This window comes from Panthera onca, chromosome F2 (genome assembly GCF_046562875.1).
Source record: "Panthera onca isolate mPanOnc1 chromosome F2, mPanOnc1 haplotype 2, whole genome shotgun sequence".
In the NCBI taxonomy this organism is placed as follows: domain Eukaryota; kingdom Metazoa; phylum Chordata; class Mammalia; order Carnivora; family Felidae; genus Panthera; species Panthera onca.
In genome coordinates, this window is record NC_138356.1 from 65,987,618 (window position 1) to 66,015,524 (window position 27,907).

Below are 27,907 nucleotides of genomic sequence, written 5' to 3' on the forward strand. Positions count from 1 at the left end.
CCACTAACTCATTCACACAATTCTCCAACACCCTTAGCAGAAACTGCGCTTAAAATATACCAAAGGGAGGCTACTTGCCTCTAGCAAAATGCAATTGTTTTCATAAATCAGAAGAAAATGGAGGAGATGATTGACAGGATAAATCTAAAGGAATACATCTGGGGTTCAGGGTCTGTTGGCAAATAATTTTGTCTCTTTCCTCTCAGAGGTCTATGGGGAATAAGGTGTATATTATTAGAGGAAAAGGCTCTCTTCAGAGAAAGATCAGCTGTGAAACAGGTAGCTCAAAAGACCAAAGGCAGGCACAGTGCCCTCTGTTCTAGCACTGAGGTGCCCCATGCAATTAATGTCACCTCTGCGGGCTGTGAGGCTCTGCTCTGGAAATAGAGGGAATCAGACAGGGTGATTCTCCAGCTCTATGATTTTAACCTGAAACCAGATTGAGGAAGATTAGAAATCAAAGCTCATGACCACAGGGGAAATCAAACAGAATCCCTAGGCTTAATTCAGTCTCTTTATTGTTTCTTTGTCTAGCTTCTGGTTTTTCTTCCTTATGGGCAATCTATCTTCCCTAAAGCTTAAAAAAAAAAAAAAAAAAAAAAAAAAAAACTTGTTTAGTAAAAAAATAAAAAAGCTCCCAGAGGGAGGTCTGTGGGTTTGTGGGAAAATGGGACAAGGACGAGCTGTCCTAAGGTAACAGAGACAGAGAATCTAAGCGGACTCCCGCTCCAGGCCCCCTTCCAAGCTGGACGTGCAGGGCAATTACAGAACATCTTGGAGGAGCCTGGGCCTCAGAACCACCCGCAAATCAGCCCCAGGACTGCTCTGGCCCGTCTCCTGCTGCTAGCTGGCTTGGCATCTGCTGTGTCAGTTGAAGCCTCGTGTGGTCTGCACGGCACACGGATGCAGAGCCAGGCTGTCACTCAGACTCTGTGACGCTCCCTTGGCACGTGAAACCCAGGGAGCCACCTCACAACAAATGCAAAATACAGGCTTCTGCTGGGAGCTTCAAGGGATGTCAAATTTTCTGCGGCTTATTTTGAAATCCATCTAAAAATCATTTTTGTTTTCCACAAAGATACCTTAACAGACCCCTCCAATTGGTTAGACATTTAGGTTTAGAGAATTTTGACACTCCAAGGTTAGCCACAAAAACTGAGTAACTGGATATTACCTAAAAGCTACAAAGATTGCTCTTACAGGAAGGGAGCTCTTATTTGCAGTGGAATTTATATGTTCTGTGCTAAGCATGTGACCCTCACAGCTGTCTCTAAGGAAGCATTTTGTTATTGTCATTAGATTTTTTTTTTTTTAGCAATTTTAAGGTTACAGAAAAACTAAGCAGAAGGTACAGTTTCCATTTCCCCCTTACCCTCCACCCTGATCTCCCCTATTGTTAACATCTTACATTAGTGTGGTACATTTGCTTAAATTGATGAACTGGTATTGATGCTTTATTCTCTTTTTTTTTTTTAAGAGAGAGGGTGCAAGTGAGCCAGAGAGAGAGAGAGAGAGAGAGAGAGAGAGAGAGAAGAAAAGAAAAGAAAAGAAAAGAAAAGAAAAGAAAAGAAAAGAAAAGAAAAGAAAAGAAGAGGCTGGGTTCACCAGGGACTCATGTTTCTACCCAAAGCAGGGCTCAGGCTCACCCGGTGTGGGACTTGAACTCACCAACTGTGAGATCATGACCTGAGCTGAAGTCAGATGCTTAATGACTCACCCACCCAGGTGCCCGACACTTCATTCTTTACTAAAGTCCATACATCACATTAGACTTCACTCATTGTGCTGTACATACTACAGGTTTTGACAATAATGTATAATGACCTGCAACCACCATTAGTCTCATACAATAAATAACCTCTGTGCTCTGCTGATTCATCCCTCCCTCCCCACTAAGCCGCTGGCAACCACTGATTATTTTACTGTCTTAAGGAAACATGTCCATCTACTTTCAAAGATGAGGAAACTGGGCCTCAACGAAGTTAAGAAATTCACTTACCAAGTTAGCAGGAAGTCAGAGATCTACTACGTGCCACATGATTCCAGAGTAAGGCCTACCACCATGCATTCATCCACCCGCCTGCCACTTTCTGAATACTCTTTTAGGTGCCAGGCACAGAGCAGGTGCTGAGAACAACATGAAGACTACAACAGCAAAGCTCTACTTGTATGCAAAGCAGACATTAAACAAATTAATGGGAAGTCCAAATAAATGTAAATAGTGACAAATGCTTAAAGGAAAACAATAAGACATAAGGTATACTAAGAATGCTCTACAGGGAGACCTAGCTTCTGTTGGAAGGTTGGGGTGGGGGTTCTCAGGGAAGATCTCTCTGAGAAAGGATGAGAAGCAATCCTTCTGGGGCAAAGTTGGAGGGTGGGGAAGACGGGAGTGAGTGTGTTCCAGAAACAGCAGTTCTCACAAAGACCACAAGGTAGAACAGAAATTGGCTCTTTCAAGAAACTTGCCCTTCCCCAGACAAAGTGATCTAAAGTCAGTTTTCCAAATTTATAACTAGTCAAGAACACCTTTAAACAGATTTCTATGATCTAGAAAGTTCAAGAAAGTTCCATGAAAACTTACCCTTACTCCCCAATACTAGGAGAGATGCTTACCATTAATATTCATGAAGAGTTTTACTACAAGTTTGACAGGTTCAAATTTTATTTTTATCCCCATTTTATAGAAGAACAGAGACCTGGAGAGAAGTAATTTTCCAAAGATCATGAAGACCATGCGTCCTCTGTAGTGAAAGAGTAGCCTTCTAAATATCCACTCCTACATCAAGAAATAAGTGAGGAATGCAGTGCCTGGCACAAAGTGGTCATCCAATCAATATTTGAAGAATTAAGGCATGAATGAATGAATGAATGAATGAATGCCACTGGTATCCAAGGGCTGTCAAGAAGGTAGGTTGATAACACAGAAGGAGCAGTGGTTCTGGACTCTGTCACCCTGGCGGGCCATCTCTCCTCCAACAAATAACCTTGTTTGTCTCTTCAGCCTCAGTATCATCATCTGCTTTTTAGGAAGTATATTATTTAAAATCAACAGATGCCTGGGTGGCTCAGTCGGTTGAGCATCCAACTCTTGATTTCAGCTCAGGACATGATACCAGGGTTGTGAGATCCAGCCCTGCGTCGGGCTCCACACTCAGTGAGGAGCCTGCTTAAGATTATCTCTCTCCCTCTCCTTCTACCTCTGCCCCTCCCTTGTTCACACTCTCTAAATTAGTTAATTAGTTAATTAATTAACAATAAACCTTTAGGGGCGCCTGGGTGGCTCAGTCAGTTAAACGGCCAACTTTGGCTCAGGTCATGATCTCGCGGTCCGTGAGTTCGAGCCCCGTGTCGGGCTCTGCACTGACAGCTCAGAGCCTGGAGCCTGTTTCGGATTCTGTGTCTCCCTCTCTCTGACCCTCCCCCATTCATGCTCTGTGTCTCTCTGTCTCAAAAATAAATAAACATTAAAAAAAATTTTTTAAATAAAATAAACCTTTAAAAATAATAATAAATTAAAACTGAAAAGATAGCCAACACATTTTTTAAAAATTGTACATAATAATGAACTACCAAACTTTGGAAAGACAAAGGAAGAGGGGAGGGAAGGCAGCCACAGGCTTATCTGGATTCCTACATCTATGGATTCACGGTTCACTCAGTCTAACACTGCAAATACTCATACACAGTCACCTCCCCTCATGGCAGACATTACTAATCAATCATGACACGCTTTCTCACTGAGCCCATATGAAACCTCTGAGCACAGTGCTCCAGGAAGCCACTAGGACACATCATCAGTGACTCACAGGATGAAATCTATTTGTGAGCACTACACCAAAAAGAGACTTCTTGATTAAGAGCAACCCCCAGTGAAAAACTGGAGACTAAGACTTGGATCTTACTGGTGGAGCTTTAGCAACTCTGAAAGTCTCCACTTGGACACAGGTCTTCATCCATGTCTCAGCAGTACCTAGGTTTTCCCTAACTTTACAGCACTTTCTGTTTTCAAGAGGGTGGCAAATTAATCAGTTAAGACATCAAACATCCCTCTAGTTTGAAGTTACTAATGATCTAAATCTTGTAGTAAAATTTCATTTCCCTAGAACTGGAAGTTCCCCTCTCTGGGACTCTTCCTCTCCTTCTTTCCCTGGTCAACTACTACCTCAGAGTTACTATGCAGTCTTTCCTTTCATGTTTTGTATTCTGGTGTGTCTGTCTCCCTGTAAAACTTGGGCAGCACTTTTTACATATATGCAAAATATCACATTTTGGAGATCAATCCATGCTGATACACAATAGATCGAGTTGATTTATTTTTATTTCTATAAAATGCTCAACAGTGTATAACACAATCTACTTTCCACTGTTTTGTTGATGAACTTTTATACCACTCCCAAATTTTCTCTATTACATTAACACTGCACTGAACAACCCTGCACATGTTTCCCTGTACATATGTGCAAGGATTTCTCCAAGATGTGTACCTACAAGCGGAGCAGCTGGGTCACAGGGTATATACAGTTTCAACTATACTAGAATTTGCCTAAGTTTTCAACTTGTGATTATTTCTTTACGAGTCTGACTCCTAGATTGTGAAGTCTTTAAGTGCCTGGAATACAGTAGTAGGCACCCAATTAATATTTGATGTATAAAATATTACATAAAATAAGAGCGTAGTCAATTCCCCTAAAAGTTTATCATTCCCTCTCCACTGAAATGATTTTAATATTATTATGTGCATGTCGGTCACTGTTCTAAGAACTGGAGACGCGTCATAGAACAAAACAGACAAAAGTCCCATTGTACATTCAAATGGTGGCATGTGGGTCAGGTGGGAAATGCTTAGGATCAAGACTAAGGCTGTATACCTGGGAATGAAGAGCGATAAATCTTACTTGACTGTATAGCTTTCAATGCAGTTGTAACAATTCATATGAAAAAATGTGTCCAGTGACCAACCCACCAAGTTCCACCCAAAGATACTGGAATACAGGAGGGTAGAGTGGCCAACAGCAGGTCACTTAGCACTCATATCAGCAATGCCATTAAAAATATAAAACAGGGACACCTGGGTGGCTCAGTTAAGCGGCAGACTTCAGCTCAGGTTATGATTTCCTGGTTCGTGAGTTTGGGCCCCATGTCAGGGTCTTGGCAGACAGCTTGGAGCCAGGAGGCTGCTTCAGGTTCTGTGTCTCCTTCTCTCTCTGCCCCTTCCCCGCTTGTGCTGTCTCAATCTCTCTCTCTCGAAAAATAAACATTAAAAAATTAAAATATATGTATATATGTATATATATTTAATAAAGTCCCCACTATGCCTCGGAATTACCTGGGTGTTTAAATTACTACAGTGCAGGCCATGCCCCATGGATTCTTATTTAATTGGTTGAGAATCAAGCACTAGTTTTGTTTTGTTTTTATTTTTCAGGTGATTCTGGGGCACCTGGTGGCTCAGTCAGCTGAGCATCTGGCCCTTGATTTCGGCTCAGGTCTTGACCCCAGGGTCGTTGGATCAAGCCCTGTGTCAGGTTCTGCACTAGGTGTGCAGCCTGCTTGGGATTCTCTCTCACTCTCTCCCTCTGCCCCTCTCCCTGACTCATGCTCGCTCTCTCTCTCTCTTTCTAAAAAAAATTAATTTTTCAGGTGATTCTAATGAGCCAGCATATTGAGAACCACTGTATCAGATCTCCCTGTATTGCAGACAGCACTAGCCAATCAGATATCAAATACAGCAGAGGCAACAGTGTCTATAAATAAAGACTTCACTCCTAAACCATGGAACAGTTGAGTTCAGAAATATCTACGTTCCCGTGTTAGAGCATCTACAGTCTGTAGACTATTCTAGCAACAAAAGGAGTCAATATTTGCTTTCATAACTACTTACTTCTGTCACTGATCAGGCAGTTGAACTTTAGAATTCAGTAACTTTTAGTTATTTGTGATATGAATTGATACAGATGATATGTTGCCATTTGGAAGTAAATATATCTAAAGCTATGTCCCTAAAAGCAAACTTTTTCAACATGAAATACCCAGAAACTTTTCAGTTAGGTCAAAATCTCATCAAATGTTATTAAAGTTATTTTATGGTCCTTGTTTTTCCCCCAGTTTGGAGAAAAGCTCTTTGGAAAGTAATCAAGATTGTTTCTGCCATGTGCCAGGAAATGAGCATTCTTATTCCAGTTCTCATTGGCAGGAATGATTTTTTTCTAGTTGTGATTTGTTGACAGTTTCGGGGATCAATGATTAGAATGGACCGATTCAGAGGAGTGGGTAATTTTTTTGGCATGGCAGTTCTTCTTTTCTGTCAAACAAGTTAGGTGGTAATGAAGTGGAACTCGCAGGGGAAAAAAAAAGTATTTTATATATTATAAAAGAAAAATCCTTCCCTCTCTGTTGTACACCCATAGTTAAACATGTCAGCCTAGTAAATAACAACTAGCCTGTAAACTGGGTAGTGACCCATCAGTAAAAAATGCTTGACCCATGTGAGCTCATTGGCTCAGACCTGAGAAAACCTCCTTCATGTTTAGATACTACTTGGGGAGCTTGTTTAATTACATCTGTCCTTTCTCACTTCCCAGGTTGGACAGGACATAGTCACAAAAATAAAAATGAGTATCACCAACACACACTTTAATTTTCTGCTGTCTTTATCTTACTTTTGACATCTGTGTATATTCCAGGAAAGTTCTGGCCATTGCTCCGTAAGAATGATACAACAGAGATGGAAAAGGTCCAGAAAAAAATTAAACTAATGATCAAAAGATTTGGCAAGCTGCCATATGAAGACAAAGAGTCAAAAAAATAAAACCAAACCAAAACAAAACAAAACAAAAAAACACCTCACAGGCTGAGGATGGATATGGTTGAAATCTATTAAACCATCACAGATGTGGACAAAACAGCTACATGTTGGTTCAGCAGATCCCAAGTACCAGTATTAGAGAACACTCACCTTGAATCCCTAAGGAACAGATTCTAATGAACTGTATAGGAATTCCTGACGTACAAAGCAAGAATTTAGTAAAAGTGGGTTTTAGTTCCTCCATTTCACAAATAACAAACCTGAAGGTAAGATTTTAAGTGACATATGAGGTGGCACCGCTAGTGTATATGAATGTAAATAATAATAATAATAATAATAATAATAATAATAGTAACTAACATTTTTTAGGTAGTTACTATGTGCTGGCTACTGTGCCAGGCATTTTCATGCATTTTCTTTTGCCCTTTTATTTCCTACAACCACTCTTTGAATTAGGTACTGCTATCACCTGCTTTATAAGTGAGGAAGCTTAGACTCTTTAAAGAACCATATAAATATCTCAAAACTCACAGCTGGGATGTAGTGGAAGGAATTTCATAAACCAGGCCATCTGATTCCAATATTCACAATGATCAGACCAACTAACTGCAAATCCCCTGAGCCATTTTACCTCAGTGTATACACACATCCTTGTATGTATCCCCAAAAAGATTTGACTGTAGAAATGCAAATTTAGTAAGTGGCCACCCTGAGATTACAATTCAAGTCATCTGAACCAAGTCTGGTTGTTTCCTCTAAGCCAGTTACTTTATTTTGAACAAATAAAAGGGAGTTTTTACATCATAGGTAGTAAAAATCATGAGCCTTGGGGCTCTTGGGTGGCTCAGTCGGTTAAGCGTCCAACTCCTGATTTCGGCTCAGGTCATGAACTCACTATCATGAGACTGAGCCCCGGGTCCTGCTTGGGATTCTCTCTCTCCCTCTTTCTCTGCCCCTTCCCCCCACTCTCTCAAAATAAATAAGCTTTAAAAAAAAAGTGAGCCTTATTAACTCCAAAGAAATGGTTCAGGCTAACATATCAAGTCACTTCAGGAAGAGTTAAAACCTATTCAGTTTGACACAGTTTATCAAGAAAAGTTAGAAAACTAAGGCACTTCTATTACCTAGGACAGTAACATCCAGGAAGACAGCTATGCCTCACCCTACCCCTTGTCAGAGACATAATACTAAACTGGGGAGCTTATGGGTCCAGCACAGAAAGCAGTTCTCATAGCTCTGAGGAATCAAAAGTCAGAACTGCACAAAGCAAAATGGAGATATGGGCCAATGTAGTTAGCTCAGCCTCTAGATGGGATCTGGTTTCCAAATCACCATGTCAGGAATTATCAAAACCCAAGATCGATGAAAATTATAAAACCTTCCACTTGATCCAGTTGTAAGACTTCCCTGAGAAGAAAACAAGAGGCCCTCGAGCTCTAAAGGGACTAAGTATTCTCAAAGCTTATGCCTATGCTTCCACTCCCGTCTTGGACAACTTCGTTCCTTTACCTCTTTGGATTGGTTAACTCAGGGCCACTGTCCATGTCTCCATCTTCTCATACTTCTTTCTGTTCTTGATTTCTTGGTAATTTTGATGGCTGGCTCTGATTTCTCTTTTCTCATATCCAAAAGGACTGCAGAATTCCAAAGGGCTTATGAACCACAGAAAGCCAATAAATACAACAGCTTGAGCAAAAACAATTTCTTTCATCTGTGGCTCTTGAATTTAAGGTTTATGTTAGGCACAGTTTCAGGAAATACATTTATCCTCTGAAAACATCCATGGTTTTTAGAGCAAAATATTGTCATTGACAAAAATATATAAGACCCCCCACTGAAGTCATTTGTTTCCTCAACAATAACCTAGAGAACACATCATGTGCCATGCGCTGGAAAAAGTACCATAGAAATATGAAGATGAACAAGGTATGATCCCTGTCCTCATGAGAAATCCTGCCTTGAGTAGGAAACACTCAAGTGTTTTCAGTGCACAAGTCACTAGAATATGGCCTAGAACATGCCAACAGGCAAGGCAGTCATGCTACCACTCTGGTGCTGTGCTGAGTAAACGTATGTAAAATTTAGTGCTACGGGAAGTCGAAGAAGAGCATGCACCATGAGAGACAAGGATGATAATCCCAGTTGTAGTGGGAGTGGGGGTGGCAGGAGGAGATTTCGAGAAGCCATTTTGGGACATAATCTTCCCAAATGCAACCAAGATGAAGAAGCTCATAGTTTCCTAAAAATTATAATTTTTCCTATCTTCACGTCTCTCCTAACTCTGCCACAATCAGTCTGAAAGGCCCTGCTATCTTCTGGAATCTTGGCCTGCCGTTAAGTGAAGAATTCAATGGGACATGCCTAAAGAATCGAGAGGTTTAACAGGAGAGAACATCAGTCATTTAAGAAGGTAAGGTAGAGGTCTTTGTAGAAGTGTTTTGCCTAGAGGCCCAGAATTTGAAACACCACCACTACTTGTAGCCTGCAACTCACAGAACAGGAAGGAAGGGTGCGTGCCAAAACCCAGGCTCCAATAGGCTCTACCCCCTTACCACAGGATGGAGCATTTTAGGATTGGTGTTCACCAAACATCATTCCTTCCAGTATGTGTTTTTCTCAGCTCAAGTCCTGATACTCAAAGATCTCAAAGGCCTGGAGACACCCTTAAATTGGACTGCTGGCTGCAGTCCAATGACATCAGCAAGCCCCGGACAGAAGCCCAAACTATAGCCCAAACTATAACCAAGAAGAAGAAATGTTTGTATGCAAAAGCCATTCCCCTCCCTGTCTCCTCCCTCTTCTAACAAAATCTGGCCTTCAGTATCCAGATATCCAGACAGGAGACCTGAACCATTTGGTTATATTTGTTCCTTTTCCATGTAATTTCAACATCTCCACCTTGGAGATAAGAAGAAATTCTGGAAGCAGCAACAAGTCTTTCAGCAGGGCTTCATCAGCTACAAACAGTCCTCATATACACTTCACTTCCCTTTGGTCCATACAACACTCCTGTTGGGTCCGTTTTATTCATCCCATTTTATAGACGAAGATCTGAAGCTCAGAGAGAATAATGGACTTAGGGTGGTGTGGCATTCAAATCCTCTAACTCCAGACCTCACATCCCTTTTCCGTACCCCAGAGCCTCTCTACCAACATGATTCCAGTCGGGTGGAAAGGCAAATTGAACAGGTCAGGAAGTCAACTCTTCAAAGAGAAATAACTCAAAAAGCTAAGAATTATATACACTCCTTAATATAGTATCAGTAAGAGGAGACAGCAAAAGAGAAGAATATAGAAACCCTTTGGGGACAATAAGCTTCAAAGAGTTTCAAAGACTATATAATGGATTCTCACTTATTTCTCCCCTCTCTCTCCTTCTATTCCAAGACCTCAGTTTCTCCTCAAAAATATTCACAAAGGAAGCACTCGGCTAAGGAGACCACTGCAAGCTGGCTGTGTGATTCCATGCTCTCTCAAGGTGGTAATCATCATTTTTTGTATGAAAAGTTAGCCTTCTGGAGGTCTCACGGTAAGAGCCACCATGAATCAAGGGTCTGCTGCAGGCCAGGCGCTGGTAGAGAGGTTCACACATTGGCTCACGTGTCCACCTGATGGCTTTGTGCCCACCTGTCAGCAGCCTTTCACGCTGCCTGTGAAGTGGCTGAGCTTCGGAGGATGGCAGTTCAGCATGCAAGACAGCGAGGCCTGCAGGCTACGGTGCTCCCTGGACCATGCCCACCAGGTCACCTCACCAGCTGTAGACACCCTCCCGTCTGCAACTTCTCCAAGAGAGGATCTTAAACCAATGGGCAACGCATCGGCCCAGAAACCCAGATATCCAGTCTCGTCATGAGAAAAACAACAGACAAACCCAAATTGAGGGTCATTCTATAAAATGCTTCACCAGGACTCTTCGAAACTGACAAGGTCATGGAAAATAAGAAAAGACTGAAGAACTGTCACAGACCAAAAGAGGGAAAAAAATCGTGACTAAATATAATGTCACATCCTTGATAAGATCTCAAAAGAAGAAAAAAGACTTTGGTGGAAAAGCTGGTACAACCTGAATAAAATCATTGAATTTTAATAACCATAATGTAATCCTCTAGCTTTGACAAATATGCCACGGTAATAGACATTAATAGGGAAAACTGGGGGAAGGGTATGAAAGCTCTCTGGACCATCTTTGCTACTTTCCTGTAAATCTGGAAGTATTCCAGAATTAAAGTTTATTTAAACAAACAGTTTTAAAAATCAATGCAAAAACCTACTCAACATCTACTCAACACCAGGCACTGTGTAAGGCACGAGAGTCACAACAGTGAACAGGAGAAGCTCTGCCCCTGCTGCCCAGGGTCAGAATCTCATGGAAAACAAGCACAACCCTAGCAACCTCAAGCACCCTGGCCTTCTAGGTCAGACTTTCCTTTAACACGGAAGTAAAATTGTTCAATTCCCACCCTTCGCTGGCTTCAAGAAATTCAGTCCCCTCACAAATATTTCTGAAAACTTTGGGAAGAGGATGAGGACACAGTGGTGGTCACCTTTCATCCATTTTGCTCCAAATTCCAGCTCAGGCTACTCTTTGATCATCTCTGGTCTCTTTGGTACCTGCTCCTTCTGGCTGCTGCCCCCTCTCTGTACTGTTCTGCATGGATACAGCAGAACCCATCCGCTTCCTTTCCCACAGTATTATTAACTCAAGTGCTAATTACCAATATATACAACTGTCTTTGCTGATAAAGAAGTGAATGACAGCACAGATCTGGAAACTCTACTATGGGCTGCAAACATCACCGTGATTAGACTACCCAACAAGGGGGGTGCCTTTCTTTCTCTCTCTGTCTCTCTCTCTCTCTCTCTCTCTCTCTCTCTCTCAGGTTGGGTTATTTCCCTCTAGGGCCTAGCATACCACTTGCTGCTAGATCCTTTCTCCCTGCACCAAGCCCCTTCCCTATCTAGCAAATCACCTCTCTGCCCAGCTGCCTCTGCCTACCAGGAGGAGAAGAAATGAAAATCCCTATGGTTGATTACACAAAAGGATTTTAACACTTTCTTTGTTACAACCATTGGTAACTAGACTCCCTCTGGGGCTTGTCATGGAAAGCATGACAGCTTAATGTTGTTTTCCTAAATAATGGAATAGTTCTCTCTCCAGAGAATTTTTCTCTGCACCAATGTTAAAATCTAGGCAAGCATATAATGGTCTTTTGGTTGGTTTTTGTCTTCCAAATGAGCACTTGTTCTCCATTGTTAACATTACTATCTCAGAGGTCATTAAAAGTTGCTACTCATTCATGGAATTTTATACAGTGCATTCATAAACACGACTTCAAATATTCCTCATAATAACCCATGTGAAGCACATTTGTTCTTATCCTCATTTTACAGAAAAAAAAAACCCACTAGCGTAAGTGATTTTTCTGAACTAATGCACCTGGTGAGGGGAAAATCCCGGACTGACTCTGGGATTTTGGATTCTAAGGCTAATGTTTGTTGTACTGCATGCTTGCCGTTAGTCACATAGAAACTTGGAAATCCCAGAGTTGGAAGCCATAGTAGAGGCAAGCTATCCCTTTCAGCTGCTCAATACGCGACATGTCCCCACAGTGTCCAGTTCATACCACTTCCTGAGCTTCTCCATAAACAACGCCATCAGAGGATGCGCTCCATGACTGAGCGCTCTCATTATTAACAATAATAAGCAGTATTTGGATGGTTCCTTACATCCAGGCTACAATGTGTACTGACCTCTCAGGAAATCCTCACAATCTCCTTCTACCTGGGTATTATTCAATAAACAACAACAAATATTTGCTAGCCCCTCTTGGGGCAGGCTTTGAAGCCACTAAGGTGGCTGAGTCTCACCGCCTCCAGCTACATGTTTGAAAAAGGCTTTGAAGGATAAACAAGAGTTCACCACACAAAGAAGAACTTTTAAGAAGAAAGATGGAGGGGCGTCTGGGTGGCTCAGTCAGTTAGGCGGCCGACTTCGGCTCAGGTCACGATCTCACGGTCCGTGAGTTCAAGCCCCGCGTCGGGCTCTGTGCTGACGGCTCAGAGCCTGGAGCCTGTTTCAGATTCTGTGTTTCCCTCTCTCTCTGACCCTCCCCCGTTCATGCTCTGTCTCTCTCTGTCTCAAAAATAAATAAATGTTAAAAAAAAAATTAAAAAAAAAAGAAGAAAGATGGAGTACAAATGCCTAGCCTAATCCAAGTAACACAACATAATCCTCGGCACTGTAATCTGTTGCTTTATACACATTATTTCGTGGAGCCCCTATAATAGCCCTCTTATTTAAGTATTATTAATGCTGTTTCATAGATGTGAAACTCGAGGAACTTGGAATTTACCCAAAATCAGAGAGCTAAGGAATGGCTGGGCCAAGATTTAAGCCCAAGTCTGTATGACTTTAGACCCCCATCTTTCAGCTTTATGCAGAAGGCTTCTCATGCTTGAATTCTGCCAGGCATGAGAAACTCAGGGCGGATAAGATCCCACCCTTAACCTCAAAGACTTACACTCCAGGCATCCTGAGAACTTTCCTCTAACGTGTACCAAGAGATGTTTTACTCCCTGCACAGAAACACAAGAAAAGACCAGAACCACTAATTCTGGCTTTTCCATTATCCATGTTCAAAAGATTTATGCCTGTGTTCGTCAGTGGCATCACCACATACGCAAATAGATTCACTGAGAAGTCAAGAGGGAAGACAGGAACAGGGATTCCTGTAATTCAGAGCTGCCAAAGAGGATGCTGTAAACATAACCCACAGGAATATTTAGCTTAAACTTGCGAGGGGGATCTCTAGGAGATCACTTGAGGCTTAAGGCTTCCTCTTTCACACAGCACTTTCTTGGCCACGAGAAATCATGTTCGGGTAACTAGAACGCTGAGGCTCAAAATGTTGAGAATTGGAACCAATGAGGAAATCCAGGAGAGGGCCTTACATCTCCAGGATGATTTTTAAAACGGTACCAGGAAGTTTAACAGACATCATTACTGTACATGATGTTTGTGCAGAGTCCTGGACATGCAAGAAGGCAGGAAGCAAATACGAGAACTACCATGGGGCTTGCTAGGGCACGTGCAAGAGAAGAAGCTCCTATTGCTGTTTCAAAGAATAACATCTTCTGTTTGGTATGCATGTGCTAATTCATGAAACTATTGTAAATATGAAGTAATGCATGGATGGAATAATCTTCAGTATTATCTCATTTGAACATGTGAATGCCAAAGCCAAAGTATCTCAGTTGTCCCCATTTTCAAGATGAAGGAACTGAGGCAGGGATCTATAGCTACTAAGTCTTGAAACTGGCTCATTTCCCTCATAATGGTTCCTTTCCTGAGACTTCCTTTCTCTGTGTCTTTCCTAACACTGGGCACTGTTGGACTCTTTGATAACGCTTTCTTTTGCTCAAATACAGGAGTTTAATGGGTTCAAACTGGCAATCAAACTCACAAGATGCAAAGACTATTAATCTAGTGCTATTTTTACTTAGCTTCATGGAACAATACTGCACAGAATCTTCGGCTCAGCGAGAAGCCAAGCAGCCATATGCACGTCCACAGCTGTTTTCCACCCTCATCCACACAGATGAAAGCTAAAGAGGGTGAGGGCCACCTTGACCAAAGAAATTACAGCCTACATTTCCCACCATTTCTTTCTTTAGTGTTCTAGTCACAGAGGCCCAAGGCCTGTATGCTACCTCACCACTCCCCCAGACCAGGGGCTGTCCACTGAACTGCAAAGAGATGTGGCATTCCACATGTACCTTAAATCAGTAGTTTCCAAGGACTCAGAGCTGTAAGAAAGTGAAGACCAGGTCATTCTCTGAGACAGGCCTCTGGATAAGCCCACACCTGATGTCAACACTTTACTAAGAATCTTATTGACATAGAATCTCTTTTTTTTAATTTAAAAAATTTTAATGTTTATTTATTTATTTTGAGAGAGAGAGAGAGAGAGTGGCAGCAGGAGAGGGGCAGAGAGAGGGAAAGAGAGAGAATCCCAAGCAGGCTCTGTGCTGTAAGTGCAGAGCCTGACACGGGGCTCCATCTCATGACTATGAGATCATGACCTGAGCTGAAATCAGATTCTTAACCAATTGAGCCACCCAGGCACCCCTAGAATCTCTTTTTTGTATTTGAGTTCTCAATCAAGTGAGAAATAGGACCAAAGAGACTGCAGATGGGGAACTAAAGTAGCATCATTACCAACAGCATAATATTGGAAAGAATGGCTCAGATCTGCAGGCAAATGAACTCAAAGCCCTGAATCTTAGAATTAGAAAGACTTAGCCAGCAATAGCTGCTGAGACAGGACATGCCATGGTAGGGCAAGTGTCCATGCTGCAGAGGCAGAACAGCCCGGGTGCTCACTAGGGCAGGCCTACACACAAGATGAGGAGGAAGAATTCGGCATCCTGCAAGACTTCCTTTGTATCTACACAGGCAGGTGGTCAGCAGCTCAGAAGAACACACAATAATGATGAATGAGTGAGCAACGCATCTCTCTACTTAAAACGATAAAAAGTAGGAAGGGCTAAAGTAATTAAACTATTTCTCGTGCATATACTCATTGACCCCACAGATCTTGATTGAGCCCCCACTGTTTTCCAGACCCTGGTCTAGGTGCTGTGACTACAACAACAAGCAGGGTGGACAATGTTCTTGACTTTGTCAAACTTGTACTCTCACTGGGGCAGCAGACAATAAACAAATACACAATTAGAAGACCAACATGCTGACATGCAGCAACCAGTTCCATGTCAGGGATGGGAAGAGACAGACGGAGCGTTCAGAGAAGACCTCACTGGGAAGGTGATGGGGTCCAGCATTCACACACACACACACACACACACACACACACACACACACACACCTAGAAGAAGAGCCTTCCAGGCAAAAGGAAGAGGGTAGGGGTTGAGACAGGAGTCTTGGGGAATGGCTAGGAGGCCAATGTGCCTGGAGCTCAGTGAACAAGGGGGAAAAAAGTCAGAGGTGGCTAGAGGCCAGGCCAAGTAAGAATAGACGATGGTCGAGGCTTTTCTCTGCTCTCTGCATGCTGCAGGAAAAGAGAGACAAGGGGACTGAACAAACAAGCATCAATAATCAGAATACAGACAACCTGGACACTCAGCATTTTAGTGGCAATTTTGAAGAAAATTGGTACATATATATTTTTTTAATGTCATTTCAATGGAATTGAAAATGTGGAATTCTTGAGGTTTGGGTATATGATGTAATTCAGAACTGAAGAGACAAACGAGGTCTCCCTGCAGTCAAGAAGGAATCTGATACTATGGGTTATTAAAAGCCATCCCTTAAGTCTAAACTAAATTCTTCCTGCTGTCACTTAGAGCCATTTCTTCATATTATGTCCTGACAGCAGGTAATAAACCAGTGGATTATTTGCAAAATACCTTCTGAAGAACTGCATTTCCAAGAGAAATTCTGCCAGGTCACATATAACAAAAGAACAGAGCAGTCCATTCCCCATATACACCCCCAGATGCTCCCAAAGATACACATATATAAATACATCCATGCACAGGCACACACACATGTGCAATTGTGCACACACATAAAACAGCGCCAACAATGACAGCAATGAATGCCAGGCTGTCTGGCTGGGTGCTCAGTTCCTCTTACCTAGCATGTTTTTAGCGCCTTGCATAACAATCCATAAAATAGAAGCTCTCTCCTCTAAGAACCTTCACCTCCTCCCACACCCCCACCCCACACTGCTTCTCTGGTAGTGCCACCTCTGTTCCAGGTCAACAACTCAATTGCTCAAGGGCTCCTGACCACAAATCCTAAGAGGGAACAAATATCCACATACACATTCTACCCATGAACTAAACACAGGACGTTATTCAGTTCACCTGATGTAGGTTTAAAGCATTCCAGAGTCGTTCCCAGGTCACCTCCAATTTTCACTGGTCCACCAATAATTAAAAATTCTCTTCTAAATCCAACACTTGGAGGCATTCTCTTTTCTTACTAATTTTATCCCTTTTAACAACTATGTGTGCTGGTTAATCTTCACTTATGACTCCAGGTTCATTCCCCACCTCTCCTACCCTACTGGCCCAAAGAGACTGACACTCTTGGGGGGCTCTATCACTCAGTTCACCCATCCTTTGGCTTTCCAGTGAGTTTGGCTAAAAGGGGCACCAGAAGGAGGAGACAGCAATCAGCGCATTTCTCCCCTATCCCCTGTCCTGCCGTAACTCTGGAGCTGCAGCCAAACATTCCCTCCTCCATGTTCCCATTAGCTTTGCCAACACTATTTCCCCCCTTTTTTCCTTCAACCCTAGAGGTGGTAACAGCTTCCCATTGGTGCTAGCCCCTGGGTACAACATCCTCTGCTGATTTCCTCAACCCTCATCACACTGCGGCAGGTTGTTGTTTTATTAAAATGTGTTCAGGCTAACTATCCAAATAGGATTCTGTTTTCTTCCAGAATCCTAGGAATATACCAGACCTAATCTATTTTCAGTTCCTTCAGTCCCTGGATACTTGTTCACTTTTCCCACTACACAGAGTGTGATTCTATTTGCCTCGCCTCTAAGTCAATGTTCTTGACCATATGATTTTTTCCCTTGGCTTGATATTCAGCTTCATCCTGAGCTTCTCAGAAATTATTCATTCACTTCCTCAAATAATATTTACTGAACATATAAGGACGTCAAATAGTATAAATGCAATCATGAATAAGACACGGTCCCTGCTTTCAATTAGTTTGCTGTCCAGAGAATAAAAAAACAGGAATAAACTAGAAAAATATTAATAATAATAAGGAAGACAAGAATAAAAGGAAGAACATAACACTCAATAAGAGGGACAGCTAATTTAATCTTGGAGAGCCAAGAGAATGGATGCCCAATGTGAGATCTCAAGAATAAGAAAAGTTGGGGCGCCTGGGTGGCTCAGTCAGTTGAGTGTCCAACTTTGGCTCAGGTCATGATCTCGTGGTCCATGAGTTCAAGCCCCAAGTCAGGCTCTGTGCTGACAGCTCAGAGCCTGGAGCCTGCTTCAGATTCTGTGTCTCCCTCTCTCTCTGCCCCTACCCCCACTAATGCTCTGTCTCTGTCTCTGTCTCTGTCTCTCTCTCTGTCAAAAATAAAAAAAACATTAAAAAAAATTTTTTAGGGGCGCCTGGGTGGCTCAGTCGGTTAAGCATCTGACTTTGGCTCAGGTCATGATCTCACATTCCATGAGTTCAAGCCCCGCGTCGGGCTCTGTGCTGACAGCTCAGAGCCTGGAGCTTGCTTTATATTCTGTGCCTCCCTCTCTCTCTGACCCTCCCCCATCCATGCTCTGTCTTTCTCTGTCTCAAAAATAAATAAACATTAAAAAAAATTAAAAATAAATAAATAAAAATTTTTAAATAAAGAATAAGAAAAGTAAAGAGTAAGACTGAGAAGAACATAAGCAAATGCTCAGGATGTGGTAAGAGAGGGTATTGAGTAGGGCTGGAATAGAGAGCAAGAAGAGATAAGACTGGGAGAAAAGATAAGGCATCTCACAGAAGGCCTTGCAAGCCTTTCATAAGAGTTTGGGCTTTATCCAAAGGTCGATGTGCAATCATTGAAGGGTGTTAAGCCAAGAAATACCATAACTAGATATGTGTTTAGGGAATTCCCAGACAGCTGTGAAGCAGAGAACGGATGGAAGGGAGTAAAACTGGGCATAAAACGGGGCTGACCTGGCATACACAGTTTCAGTGAAGACTGGAAGAGGTGGGCATAATTATAAAAATGTTTAGATGTTGGGATTAATAAAACTTGGTGATTATTGGGATGGAGAAGATGAGGGAGACGGAGAAATGGACAGACACGTGCAAATCTAAGGCTTAAGTAAGAGTATGCTGGTACCACTCACAAAGGTAGGATACATAGGAGGAGGGCAAGGGCAAATATTTTTTAATAGCTCAACTGACTTCGAGGTCCTGGCTGGCCTTCCTGTGGGGGTGTATCTGTAAGCAGCTACATGCACAGGTCCAGGGCTGAGCAGGGACATGTGGGCTAAGTCATGCATATTGGTTGGCCTGTTACTCAGAGCCCTCACTCTCTCGTTTCCTCCTCTCTTTGCTCTGAATGAATTTTCAGTAGTTACCCCTGGTTCTTCTCTCACCTTGAGCTTAATCAGGGTCCTCAATACTTTCTAGACACATGGTTTTCTTTTAAAATGCTCACATCCTTTTCCAGAATGCCTACAACTATAATTTATTTAAAATACAATTTGGGACATAACCAACTTGCTTCAGGGATTCCTTCTCTCCTCACCCACCCCCAACCTTTACTTTCAGGCTGGCAAGGGACTCCTATCTTCCAAGCCCAAAGGAGCAACCATTTCCCCCCTCACACATGTAATTCAAGGTCCATCCCTGACTTTAGCCAAGGTGATGACCCCGGGTCTCCTTTAATGTTTAAGTAGGAGGTATTTTCTTTTTTTTTTTTTTTTTTTAATTTATTTATTTTTGGGACAGAGAGAGACAGAGCATGAATGGGGGAGGGGCAGAGAGAGAGGGAGACACAGAATCAGAAACAGGCTCCAGGCTCCGAGCCATCAGCCCAGAGCCTGACGCGGGGCTCGAACTCACGGACCGCGAGATCGTGACCTGGCTGAAGTCGGACGCTTAACCGACTGTGCCACCCAGGCGCCCCAGGAGGTATTTTCAATAACCAAGGCCATGAGTAAAAGATAAACATTCCCACCCAGAGGCACTATCAATCATTCATTCAGAAAGGCAAGGGCTCCTGCTCAGAGAGTAAAACATTATGAAAAGCAGAAGCATCTTAGGCTAAGAGCAGGTGTACCTAAGCTTCCAAAAAAATACCCTCTCCCCCTTTCCCATTGAGCTCAGCCCCCAGAGGCCCAGGATAAATCTAAATCAACCTTCTTCCAGCCAAAGCCAAATCTCTGCCAAGAGGTAACAAACATATTCACCGGCCAAAGCTAAATCTTCAGCTCTGCTTTTCTCATCAACTACAAACTGCACCTGGGGCTGAGCCCTTGATCTCTCCCCAGTGAAGGAATGAGCAAAGGAACACACAGGTCCTTGGAAGCTGGACATCGGTGTTCTCCCACCCTTGTGGGCCAATACCTCTTATTTGCTTCACTTCAATTCACCACGCATTTATTGAGCACCTTGTGTGTTCCAGGTTCTGCGAATAGCCTTTCACACACACACGCTCACAAAAACATATGTATAAGTTACCATCTCTCCACTTGAAGAGATTACTATTTGAAGAGGGTTAAAGGTGTATAGTAAGTAATTGCAACATATATGATGATAAATAGTAACTGTTTAGCGGGGCGCCTGGGTTTCTTAGTCGGTTAGGTGTCAGACTTCGGCTCAGGTCATGATCTCAAGGCTTGTGAGTTCAAACCCTGCTTCGGCGTCGGGCTCTGTGCTGACAGCTCAGAGCCTGGAGCCTGCTTCTGATTCTGTGTCTCCCTCTCTCTCTGCCCCTCCCCTGCTCATGCTGTTTCTCTCTCTCTCTCTCTCTCTCTCTCTCTCTCTCAAAAATTTAAAAAAAAAAAAAAAAAAAACATTAAAAAAATTAAAAATTAATTAAAAAAAATAGTAACTGTTAAATGCCAGGAATAAATTCTCCCTGGGTTGATAGAAGGTAAGGTAGAGAGAGCTGGGGAAAAGTAAAAGGAAGGATGAAATTAATCAGATGGCAAAGGAAACAATATTAACGCACTGCGCCTGGAGCAGAGGACAGAAGGGGCTTCATCTGCCATGAGGAGGAATGTGATCTTCAGTCTATAAGCATCAAGAGCCCTTAACACAGGCATTCTCAGGCAGTCCTCAGACTTACAGAGCAGAGCCACGCAGTGCGATCCACAGACCACAGCCACAGAGATGTGGCCAGGCCAGTCCACCAAGATGAGAACTGAGAATGAGCCTTTTCAAACTCGACACTGATATGCAAGCATGTGATGAGAGGAGTCGTATCAGGGTACTGACCAGCTCAGATGTGGTCATACTTGTGGGAGAGTCTTAACCGGTGTGAGCTGGGAATAAGGATCGATTTGTGACAGATTGAAATTTTGAAAAATAAGTAAAATCTTGTCCTTTGCCACAGATAATTCAAGGATCACTGTCCCTAGAGGGGGTTGTTGGTTGGACTTTAAAGTGTCTTTGGCATTACATGTAAAACTGTGTGCAGTTTGAGAGGTTCTTCCTCTCTTTCTTTTTGCTTTTTTTTTGTTTGCTTGTTTTTGAGGAGAAGTCTCATAGCTTTTACCAGATTCTCACATGGATTTTCAACATTGAGAAGGGGACTCGGGTTTGTTCTGTGTGTTCGGAAGACCCCTCCTGGCCACCGAGAGTCCTGACTGGCCTGCCCCCACAGGTGGGAGTCCCTGGGCCCCTGCTCGGTAGACGGCACCACTACTGCCATCGCCAGTCACCCAACCTCTCGATTTATAAATTAAGAATCAAATATAATGATAATAACACATCTCCAGTGTTTTATACATTTTTCATGCCTTTTTATCCCTTTGCTTTTCTGTCTGCCAAGATCTTCCTTCCCTCCTACCCTCCTGGCTGCCTAGCAAATCCTTACTCTTCCTGAAAGACCCATTTCTGGTATGGCCACCTCTGAGGAATTTCATAACACATCTCTTTGCTGTGCTCACTAAAGTCCAAGTACATACCTTTATCGTAACCATCACCGTATCTTCTTGTAATTATTTTCCTTTATGCCTACAGCCCCCACTAGAAGACTTTTGAGGGCAAGATTTGGGACGCACTCATCTTGTATCTCCAAAGGCTGGTATAAATATTTTCTTGATCCCAAGAAGGTGGATCCGATTGACTAGCCCGGGTCATAGTACTTTGTGTCCTATGATGGACAAGAGTCCTAGGAGGGTCAGAGCACCAGGGGGCACGACCTACATCAGCTGCCCTAGCTGTGGGGCATGATCAATCCTGTGGCTGTGGGGGATGGGAGGAGACACAACGACTAAGAATGGCCTGGAGGGGCGCCTGGGTGGCTCAGTCGGTTGAGCGTCCGACTTCAGCTCAGGTCACGATCTCACGGTCCGTGAGTTCGAGCCCCGCGTCGGGCTCTGGGCTGATGGCTCAGAGCCTGGAGCCTGCTTCCAATTCTGTGTCTCCCTCTCTCTCTGCCCCTCCCCGTTCATGCTCTGTCTCTCTCTGTCTCAAAAATAAAATAAACATAAAAAAAAAAAAAAAAAAAAGAACGGCCTGGACACGAGGCAAGCTCCCTACAGCAAAAGCAAACTGCTGTCATCAGAGGACAGAGAGAATCCTGAGCATGAAAAACAGCATCTCCCTACTGAACCTGTTCTACTCATTTATAAAATGAGATAATTAATTTTAAAGAATTAATCACCCTATAAATTTTTGTAGGAATCTAAGTACTGTGCCACCTTTCATACTTCCTTTGAAAAGAAACCAAATATGTTTGAGTGTGGAGAGAACAAAGGGGGTGTGGGGCGAAGACTGAAGACACTGCTGAGACACATTTCATCCATGGGTAGAAGGCTGCAGTGTTTTATTGCACATCAAGAAAATCGGTAAAAATCTGGATTGGGCTTCTATCTAACCAACCGTAAAACTGTATACAGCCTTGCATCACTTATAGTTATTTCTGAGGCATTGTTTACAATTGTCTGTATCGGCTGGCCAGTTTCTTTGGTACTATTGATTCCAAGGTTGTATCATTTACCACTCATAATCAGGGTTTCTCTGTGATGCATAACAAGGGCTGTAGCAGATAAAAGGAAAATCCAGTGAATGCTGAAAGCTTGAGAAGAAGGCAAGAGTCTACATTTGATGTTTTGGCTCCCTTTCCATGGACCACGTGCTTGTCACACTCTTAGATGTGTCCTGTGAGGGCTGGGACTCACTGTAGAAGCAGTAGGAAGAATATCATAAAATAAACGTATCTCTCCTCTCCTTCTGGGCACCAGGGTCTGAAAACAATGAACAAATGTCACCTGTTTCTAACCTATTTCTAACTTCCTGAGAATAAGGACCTTTTCTCTCTTACTTCCTCTTACATCCTCGGTTTCTTATCTGGTCCTTGAAACATAGAAGGCATATCTTTTTTTTTTTTTTTTAATTTTTTTTTTTAAGTTTATTTTTATTTTTGAGACAGAGAGAGACAGAGCATGAATGGGGGAGGGTCAGAGAGAGCGGGAGACACAGAATCGGAAGCAGGCTCCAGGCTCTGAGCCATCAGCCCAGAGCCCGATGCGGGGCTCGAACTCACGGACCGTGAGATCGTGACCTGAGCCGAATTCGGACGCTTAACCGACTGAGCCACCCAGGCGCCCCAGAAGGCACATCTTAAATATGTGAATGAATGAATGAATGAACAATTTCTAAGAGTTCTATCCTCTTTTGTAAAATAATCAGGCAAGAATTAAAATCATACTATGAAATTAATCAAATGTGGTTCACCGGGAATAGCTATAATATATAAATACACATAGCTTACCACATGTACCGGTGATTCGGCTACAGCTATAGAATGACTGGAGCACTACCTAAGGTGCTAGCGAAGACTTACCTAGGAATAATGAAGGTGACATCTAGTTTGGCTATGCATGTCTCATGTCCTGTAATCCACTGCCTTATTGGCTAACAGTTTGGATGCCATGGGCCAAGTAGAACTTACCACCCACCAGCTGGGATCAGAGCTGATTGCCATGTGCATTGACAAGATTTCTCAGATTGTAATCTTGTGGCTATTCAAAGTTTAGTCTTTTTTTCTTTTTATTTTGTTACCATTTTTTTTAAAGAAATAACATGCTCTTGAGAGAAATTTTATAGCCAATGGGAAGTACAGAAAAGCAGGGAAAGTATCACTTGTTATTTCTATTATCCATTCAACAAATAATTCTGAGCGTTGTTCTAAGTGTCAGGGATATAAGTGTCAGGGATATATAAGATAAATAAAATCTCTGTCCATGGGGAGCTTATATTCTAGGGGGTGAAGAGGGGCAATAAACTGGTAAACAAATACAGATGTAATTATGAGGGTGGGGCTAAGGACTAGGAAGACAAATACTGAGAACTAAGGGCTTGGACAAAATTCATAAAGGGCCCTTGGAGAAGGCCCTTCTCCTCAAGGACATGTAAGTGGAAAACTGAAGGAAGGCCCAGGGAAAGCATTCCAGCTGGCAGGAACAGTAAGCACAAAGGTCCAGAGGCAGGAGCATTCCTGGCATGCTTTTGAACCATGGAGGAGGCCTGAGTGGTTGGATGTTAGGGGCAGGGTACTGGAGATGACTGAGGAGAAGTTGAGGGCCCATGGCCACTGGAAAGATTTGGGGTTTTACTGTGAGAGTGACAGAAAGCTACAGGAGGATTTTGAGCCATTTTATCTTCAAAATAATCACTTTGGAAGCTGTAAAAATAAGATCTTACAGGAGACAAGGTCTTCCAATTTGAAAGCTATTAAAATAGTCCAAGTGGGAAGAAATGGTGGCTTGAGCAAGGGGGCAGCAGTGAAAGATTGAACTAGCTAATGTACGTAAAGCATTTGGCACAGTGTCTAGGACAAAGAAAACCCACAATATCCAGCAGCTGCTATTATTACTATTGTTTCTAGAGCTCCTCTTGCCAAGACCTGCAGATGAAAATCCCACAGATGAACTATTGGTTCCGTGGGGCCTGAATGAGCCTGCCATTTGCTCTATCTTATGTGTTCTGTTTTGTTTTGTTAATTTTTTAAATGTTTATTTGTTTTTGAAGGAGAGAGAGACAGAGCATGAATGGGGGAGGGGCAGAGAGAGAGGGAGACACAGCATCTGAAGCAGGCTCCAGGCTCTGAGCTGTCAGCACAGAGCCCAACGTGGGCCTCGAACCCACGAGCTGTGAGGTCATGACCTGACCCGAAGTCGGACACTTAACCAACTGAACCAGGCGCCCCTGTTTTGTTTTTTTTTATGTATGATTTTGGTTGATTAGAAACCTTTGCCTGATAACAACCTGTTATTTATCACATTGTTGGAACGAATGCCATTGTAGTGTTTCTAACCAGAATTAAGAGTGTGATCCCTAGGAAGCTGCAGTTTTTTTCTTCTGGGCTGAGTGTCTGTGTGTGTGAGTGCAGGGGTGTGCACATCCAGCCCAGGACTGTGCCACAAACACCCAATAATCAGCAGAAGCTGCAGCCAGCTTCTATTTGCCGGAGCGGCCAGCATCACTGATTTCTCAGTTCCCGTTCTCATCTGTGAAATTCCATGGACTCTGTTTCGTCCACTCACCTCAGTTATCCCTTTGCCAGACACATTAACTCAGACTCACATAGCAGGAGAAACTGTCCAATCCCCTTTCCCACTTCTTGCTTTTTAGCTGTCCCACTAAGCCAGGAATGTTGCTCTATCCATCTGGTGCATAATTCCCACTCACTTTGATGTCTTCCAAATGTTATCTCATAAATGTTGAGAACCCATCTGGGCTCAGGGAAACCTCTCTGGGAAGATGCTGCTTAAGCCAATGCGGAGTAGAGAAGACTAATGACTTGCAGAGGCACTTGCTCAAAGCTATGGGCTCTGGCTTTGGGGTCTGCTAGAGAACCATGCTCATTTAGACGTTTATTTATTCTTGAGAGATTGAGAGAGAGAGAGAAAGAGAGAGAGAGAGAGAGAGAGAGAGAGAGAGAGAGAGAGAGAGCATGAGCAGGGGAGAGGCAGAGAGAGAGAGAGGGAGACACAGAATCCAAAGCAGGCTCCAGGCTCTGAGCTGTCAGCACAGAGCCCAACACAGGCTCGAACTAATGAACTGCGAGATCATGACCTGAGCCGAAGCCAGACGCCTAACTCACTGAGCCACCCAGGCACCCGAATCATGCTCCTTTTGATCCCCCAATCTTTTACGAGTGAATTCTTTTCCCTTCTGAAGCTGTCTAAAGGTAGTCACACCCCTGTGACCTTGTTTGTGGCCTTGTTTTGCAGCGATGTTTGCATGGACCCTCAGAGACACACAATAAAATGGGAATGATCTGGGAATGAATCTACTTACAGCTAACTCTGAGCCCGGCTCCCAGTGCCCCCCAGGAGAGCAGAGAGGAGAATGACATTATCAGAGGATGAAACGGAATCGATGGATAGAATCGTGGCATTCCAGCTGGGGAATGTGAAACCCAACGGGATGTGAGTCAAAATAAGTGAAATGGAGTCCTGGTTTCATTCTGCTGTCTATTAGCTGTGTGATCTGTATTAATTGACCTAACCCCCTTGAATCTGTTTTTCTCAGAGCTCCTCATATGTATGCAGTGCACCGGTGTGGGATCTCACAGACAGTAGGTGAGGCGCTATTTGGTGGGCCAGTGCAATGGTCTGTCAGCACTGGCTACGTGCTTGCACCTGCCTCTCCCCGAAGGGAGCTCTTGCTTAATCATCCACTTGGTTCTCAACAGTGACAACATTAAATTTGTCATCAAAAACCTTCCCATAAAGAAAACTTCAGATTCTACTTCTGAATTCTGTCAAATATTTAAGACAGAAAAATGCCAATCTTACCCACAAACTCTTCCAGGAAATACAAGAAGGGGGAATGCTTCTCCAACTCATTTAATGAGGTCAGTATAACCCTGCTACTAAAACCTGAAAAAAAAAAATTATAAGAAACCACATTACCACCAAGAAATCTCATGAACTGGCCATAAATACATGGGTACGGTTATTCATCTCCACTGTGCAGGTGAGCAAAGCAAGGCTTAAAGAAGTTAGGAGTTTGCCCAAAGGCACAGAGCTAAAAAGTGGGAGATGTGGAATATAAACCAAGATCTCTCAGACTCCAGAATTTCTACTCTCAACCAGCATGTTACAGGTTAATACGATGTAAATATGTTAATATAATGCGTACTGAACAGGCCTGAAAGAAAAAAAGAAAAAAAGAAAAAAAGAAAGAAAGAGACAGAGAGGAAGGAAGGAAGGAAGGAAGAAGGAAGGAAGAAGGAAGAAGGAAAGAAGAAAAACAGGAAAGAATTGAATGGCTACAGATAAATTTGGCCTCTGGGAGGTGAATGAGGGAGGCGTCTTGGGCCCTGGACGTGGCAGCCTCCTCCACTTGAGCATCGCATCTAACGGCTCCTCCCTTGTCCCCAGTCTTGCCCTTCCTTGTTCCTTTAAGCTCCTCTGCCTGGCCAGGACATGCCCGCCACCAAGAGACAGACTCTGGGCTTTCAGAACTGCAGAAACAGCTCAGTTAAAACCGCCAAAGTCACCACTGTTTAAGAGTTTCAAAGCCCTGGAGACACATGTGTTCTAGAAAGGCCCAGCTTGAAGCCAAATAAAAACTGAGGTGGTTTGACACACAGCCAGAGCATGTCTCGCTCATTAATGACACAGAGTCCTGCGTGCAGAAAAATGAGTGCAAGCAATGAAGTCTCATGTGCTCTGCTAGATGTGCCTGGAGTTTCATCGCCACGGCCCCATTCCCGGCCTGGTCCTTCAGGTGCCCTCTGGAGCAATCTCTCTCGAACTCCAGCAGGGAAGACAGAGAGCGGCAGAGGATTTTGGAGATGCATTTCCACAGAAGTGCCCTTCGGTTGAAGAGTCCATCACTGACCCATGCCCAGAAGCAGAATGACACCCACCCTCTTCTGCCCAAGCCTGGAAAGCCCCTCACCAGAGCAACTTTTTACCTTTAAACCCACAGAACCTTATCAGAAGGTGTCAGGAATGACACAAAATTAATAACACCCAGTTCCCAAAGCCACCCTCAATTATCCACTCACAAGCAGAAGTGAGAGGGCACTTCTTTTGCATCAAGGCAAGAAATTATCCCTAGAAGATGAGCCACTCTGAACTCTAAAACCGGTAGGGAATATGAGTCTCCACAGAATTCAACAAGATGCCAGGACAAACTTTCATTCACTTATGTATTCCTTTTATAAACATTTGCTAAGGACCCATGCTAGAGCTTTCTCCTAGCCCATTACCCACCTTTGTATGAATTCCTAGAGTGCACCGTCCCTCCAGGCTTGCCCAGTGGAGTAGGTACCCACTCCAGTGCCTAAAGGTCTCAGGGCCCCTCCCCAATCCTCCTTATCCCAAGCAATCATAAGACTTGACCTCCAGACACTTGATAATCG

At 43.2% G+C, this 27,907-nt stretch overlaps 1 long non-coding RNA gene across 1 annotated transcript in view; it reads right to left on the minus strand.

Annotated features, from left to right (window-relative positions):
- LOC132664458 (uncharacterized) overlaps nt 1–27,907 on the minus strand; it is a 119,722-nt gene that overhangs the window by 27,924 nt on the left and 63,891 nt on the right. The window contains exon 3 of the long non-coding RNA XR_009603682.2: nt 26,331–26,414. This is a non-coding gene — a long non-coding RNA (uncharacterized LOC132664458). The remainder of the gene's footprint in view (nt 1–26,330; nt 26,415–27,907) is intronic.